This window comes from Mytilus trossulus, chromosome 9 (genome assembly GCF_036588685.1).
Source record: "Mytilus trossulus isolate FHL-02 chromosome 9, PNRI_Mtr1.1.1.hap1, whole genome shotgun sequence".
Taxonomy (NCBI): Eukaryota; Metazoa; Mollusca; class Bivalvia; order Mytilida; family Mytilidae; genus Mytilus; species Mytilus trossulus.
In genome coordinates, this window is record NC_086381.1 from 45,504,148 (window position 1) to 45,509,871 (window position 5,724).

General features: G+C 29.5%; 1 long non-coding RNA gene across 1 annotated transcript; it reads left to right on the plus strand.

The window, feature by feature from the left end:
- The first annotated feature begins 1,105 nt into the window (after positions 1-1,105).
- LOC134683933 (uncharacterized) lies at positions 1,106-2,523 on the plus strand. The gene is made up of 3 exons (XR_010101115.1): positions 1,106-1,217; positions 1,789-1,983; positions 2,302-2,523. It is a non-coding gene; the product is annotated as an uncharacterized LOC134683933 (long non-coding RNA).
- The last annotated feature ends 3,201 nt before the right edge of the window (positions 2,524-5,724 follow it).

Here is a 5,724-nt window from a genome sequence, read left to right on the forward strand (position 1 = left end):
ATGTATATACCAAGCTGTCAGGTGCTCTCGCTTGCTCACGTTAAAACACTGAGAAATTCTTTTTAGAATTTTTTTTTATCACTTCAAAGAAGGAAAATCTTCTTTTTTCGATAGATTATTTCTTTTAGTACGGATAAAGTAGTTTTGATGATGAACATAATTAACATTTGTAAAAATCCAGTTTTATCTGGCTTTCTAATTGTTCCCCATTGGTTAACGTTAAACTCTGGTTCTTCATCTTCTTCTGACAGGCAAAACCCGAATCCACGGCGTTGACGCCGGCCATTTTCCAAATCAAGCACTCTGGCACTATGACGTAATGCTTATTATTACGTTGGCCTTTGGGCCTCAGCGTGGCACTCAACGGTAGTGTTTTTGAATAGGCCGGATAGGCTCTATGGCAGAGAAAAGGTTAAACCTAAATATGTGTCCAAATGAAGGATTTATGCTTGACAAAAAAAGAAAGAAAAGAGAAACAAATGATCCGAATCCGGAACACTTTTGGTCGGTTTTAGAAGAGGTAAATTTAATTTGTATAAAGAAATTTGATGAAAACAGCTGGGGTGCTAAAAAAATAAAAGAGCAACTAAGTTTACAAATGAGTGAGACAAGTGTAAGAAAATATTTGGCCAACTTTCTTTATGATGAGGATACCTGTGCATTGTACCACAGAAGTACTATGATTGGAGACAATCACAGAAGAGTTTTATCAAAAGAACAAATGATAGCTGAAATTAATGCCAACCATAATATTGATCACCGTAAAAGTGACGCGGAGTATGAAACACTTAGAAAGACCTATTTTCCCGTAGTTCGGGAAAATACAAGATTACTGTTCAAGCAACATATAAAATGTTCCCAATGCCTAGCAGCTGTTGATTTACCAAAAACACAAATAACCAGAAGACCTATACCGGCTACCTATTCAAATAGAAGTTGGCAAATGGATCAGAAAAAAATGCTCCCATGCAAAGGTTATAATTATATATGCAACATAGTTGACTGATACAGCCGCTTTGCCTTTGGTGGACATCTTAAACAGAAGACGGCAAAAAAAGTGTTGGAATTGCTTCTGAAATTCTTCTACATATTTGGCCCACCTCGTATTCTCCAGACTGATAACGGCAAAGAATTTAATAATGCTGATCTTTGTGCAGTAATTGATGAGTTTAAGACAAGAAAAATTAATGGTCGTCCGTACCATCCCCAATCACAAGGTTAGTCATAAAAAACTTTATTGTACTGCATTAATAAATGATAATTTAGTTTCACTTATTTATTTAAAAAATAAATACAAATACAATTATATTTTGCCTTTACATTTCATTTACAGGACTGGTGTACTTCTTTTTAAAAACAGGCCGTTCTTAACACAATTTTAATACCTTTTACGTAAACAAACAACAAGTAAAAAATTACTAATTTACGAAATCATTAGCTCTAAATATATAATTACTAAATTATGTAATCTTAAATTATTTAAATCTAAATTATTGCCTCTAATGTTTCAAAGAAATCGACATTTGAACAAACACAAATAAAGCAAAAAAATATATGTCTACCCTTTATTTGTACAATAGTCAGCTAATTGCTGGATAAAAAAATAATATGTACATTGTTGGAAAATATAACATTTATGTGGAGTCGCTGCAAAACAGGACAATAGCTTGGCGAGCCTTATGTTTTGTTTTGTTTTAAAGCTTTATTATCTTAAAATTTTTATATTAACAAATACATGTATATGTAATCTGTAAACTATTATAACACATTTTTACACAATAATTTCAGGACGTGTAGAAAGATTTAACAGGACTGTAGTCGCATACTTTAGAGCCCAATTTGTTGATACTAGAGATTGGCCAAGTTTACTAGGAGAATTTTATTATAAATACAACAACAGAGTCAACAAATCTACTAGACCCATGACACCTCACCAAAGATTTTTTTAAGAGGCCAAATTTTTCAATGGCATTAGAAGAACAGGTACTAACTTTTTTTTTATTTCACGCATAATTATTGCAATTATAGAGCCCCTCTTTAAACAGTAATTTTGTTATTTAAAAATTAGGTTATAAACAACGATTTTGTCTAAGTATAAAACGCATCACCAAGTTTTAAGTTTATGTTTTAGTATCAAGATAACAGTAATTAGTTTTATTAATTTGTGTAATATCTTTATGTTGACACCGTACTTGTTAAACGTACAGTGACAAATATTACATGCATTTACTTGACAATTACTGGCAACCATTTGTTTATTCATACTAATTTTAATGAATCTATTGTACTGTTTATGTTTAGGTTGCAAAGTGTAATTTGACTAAAGAGGAAAAAGAATTTTTAGAAATGGCTCACTTGGATGTTGAAGAAGATGATGACGACAACAATAACTTGGCCTTAAATGAAAACTTAAAATCAGTGAAAATTAATGAAATTACAGATACAGAAGAGAGTCATATTAATCAGGTATAAAAATAGCTGTAATAATATTTTAAATAAAAAATAACGAAACTGGTAAAATAAATTAATATGGGTTATTATCTGCACACAAGTTGTAATAAAAAAAAAAGTTATGATTTTTTTTTTAATCTATACATTATTTGATTGCTTACTCTAATGTACCTGTGCATTTAAAAATATTTTACATGTGTAATGCCTTTGTTGAAAGATAATGAAGTACAGCAGTCTGGGATGCTACATCATACCATAACTACGAACTCTGCAACAATTGGTGCATCAAATACAAATTTTGAGGTGAGTGCGAAAACCTTAATCTGTGTTTTAGTATAAGTGTTAAATATTCAGAATTCTTGGTGTTTTTCCATGCAATAGAAGGTTAAATATCTTGCCCTTTACACTCTTTCTTTTTTAGATTGAGTTATAGGAAAAAATGGCTTATTAAAGGTTATATGTCAAATTTAGTTTTCGTTCATTTAATTTCAGACCCAAGGGTTAAAATCCTGTCTGGTTATTAAACGTAATTTATAAAACATTTTTATTGCGTACTCATAGATTAACAGTAAAAATGTGGTTAATGAAGCATCAGAGAATAAAGCTCGAGAAATTGCCAGAATGGATGCAGAAAATGATAACCAGTAATTTGTTGAAGCGATGTGGCACACACAAATTACCAACATGATCAAAGAAAGTGAATTAGTAAGATACAGTACTGTTTATTCTAATTGTTTTTAAATAAAAATCTGTTCATATAACTATAATTTAGTTGTGATAAGGTGAAAAAGTGTAATGAAGGATAAAGTACTAATAATTTGATTACAATATACATCTTTGTCAATAATTAAAAGTGTGGTTTTTTTTTACATTTTAGCAGTATCTGCAAATGCAACTATAACTAGTAATGAGTCCGTAAATGGCGTAGAAAATGTTGAGGTTAGTACTACTAATATGTTTACATTTAGGATCATTTAGTATTTTGATAACATTTTTCGTTTTTATTTTAAAAAACAGTTCAATTGTCCAAAACATTCTGTAAATATCATTATACTTTTAAAATGAATACCCAATTTTAATATTAAAATATTTTTGTCATTGTAGGTCAATAATACTGTACATACTTACGATAGATTGAACGAAATAATACCATAACAACAGCAACTCCAAATGTCTGAACCACTGCAAGATATCACAAATTCTCAAATGATGTGCAATACAAGTTTACATCAAGTACGTAAATTTTATCACTAAAAAGTAGTTTATAAAAATATTGACTTAACACTATCAACTTCAATGGTATTTTTAAACATAATGTACTTTTATTTTATTGCATGGTAATAGTTGCGGCTTTATGAGTAAAACTCTTTATACAAATGTAAATTCGTAGTTATTTCTGCGTACTAAACGTTATACAGATGTCATCTCTGTTATTTTGTTTATCATCATATACATGTTCCTGTATCTGAAAATGCACTAACATTACTGAACTATTATATTTTTGTTTTAAAAAGTGAAAATATAAAAATAAGAAGATGTAGTTTAATATTCATCATGTTATGACAACTATCTAAAAGAGACTAACTGATCAAAGAAGTTTACAAATATTTGTCACTGTACGGCCGTTGAAAAAAAGCAAAACTTATACAAATTGATTAGCTATGTATAACTGAATGTCTTTAAATAACAAATTTATGTAAACAAAAACGAAAACACCAACGGCCTATTTTGTGTACAAATTTGAAAATTATCAACACTTTTAAGTTAGTTTTTTTAAACCTTTTCTTATTTGCTTTCAGTCAGAAGTTAGCCCATATTATAAAGACTTGTATGCAAGAAAATGTATACAACGTACTGATTCTGGTATAGCAGGCCTGAAACGCCGTCATTTGGAAACAGAAATTTATATGTCTCAGGTAAGCATCTTAACTAACGTATAACTCTATAGAATAAAAGGTGATTAAACAAATTGTAATCTAGTATTTGTTTGTTACGCACATTTGTGAACGTACTTTTAAATGTTATAGTAAAATTATTTAAAATTAAACTAAAAAAATAAAAAAAATAATGTTCTTTTATCATGTTAATTAAGGACTTTGCTTAATTCATAATCACTTCTTGAACTCTTTAAAGAAGTAGGCCCAGTAAGACCCCTTTTTGGCATATTTGGTAGATTTTTCATATTTGAGCTTGAATCGGGTCGTTTTAAATAACAAAATCATTTAAAATCTTTCACATGTTTCACATAAACTTATTGATTCAAATGAATTAGACACTTAAGTGTTTAAAAAGTGGTCAAAATCTTTCGTAAGATGAACCTGAAATTTGAGGCAAAAATCGGTTCTTACCGGACCTACTCCTTTGTTACATTTGTTACTTTCATTACTTGGTTTGATTTTATTGTAACTTTATTTTTACGCTTTTTAGAATCGTTAAGAATGGGACAGTAGCTTGTATCCGGAAGTGTTGTTCCCTAAAAAAGTATCCAAACTTACAGAAATGCAAACTTTTCATACCGCAGTTAATGCAGTTATAGACTTCAAACCAAATTAAGCTTTGTCCGCGGGTACAAACGTTTTTTCTGTCCGGCTATTGGAAGAAAGGACTTGTTATGAATATTGAAAATGATGACAGTAAAGGGAAGGTGTATACCATAAAGGAGCTTGAAAATGGCAAAATTCACCAAGTTTCAAAATATTTGATTCGTCCAAATTTGATTTAGATATTTTTTTTATGAATTCCGTGTCATTTTAAAAGTTGTGCCAAATAAAGTCTACTTTTCACTTTGAAATTAATTAATTATATTTAATTAAATAGAGTTAAAAAAAGATTGATATGAGTGCCAATGAGATAACTTTACATCAAAGTCACAGGTTTTAAATGTTAAAGTACATTTGCTTAATATATTGATTTTCGCCAACAAGACTAACTTATCAACACAACTTGTAACATCATATTTTGATTGACAATGAGACAATTACGGGAAATAAATAAATACTCGACATCCAACCAGTAACAAAAAACCTACATGTGTTGTATTATAAAATGAATGCCAATGAGACAATATGGCTCTTTACAAAATAAAATATGTTTTTTATTAACTATAGGTTACCGTATAAAAAACCCTGCAAAAAGTAATCTTATACAACCAGAGTTATCAACAACCAGCGGAAAATAATTGAAACAGTCTAATTTAAATACATAACAAAAACTTGTAAACAAAACAACTATTCACCAAAGACCAAATATGTTTGCTGTATGCAAATATTTTTT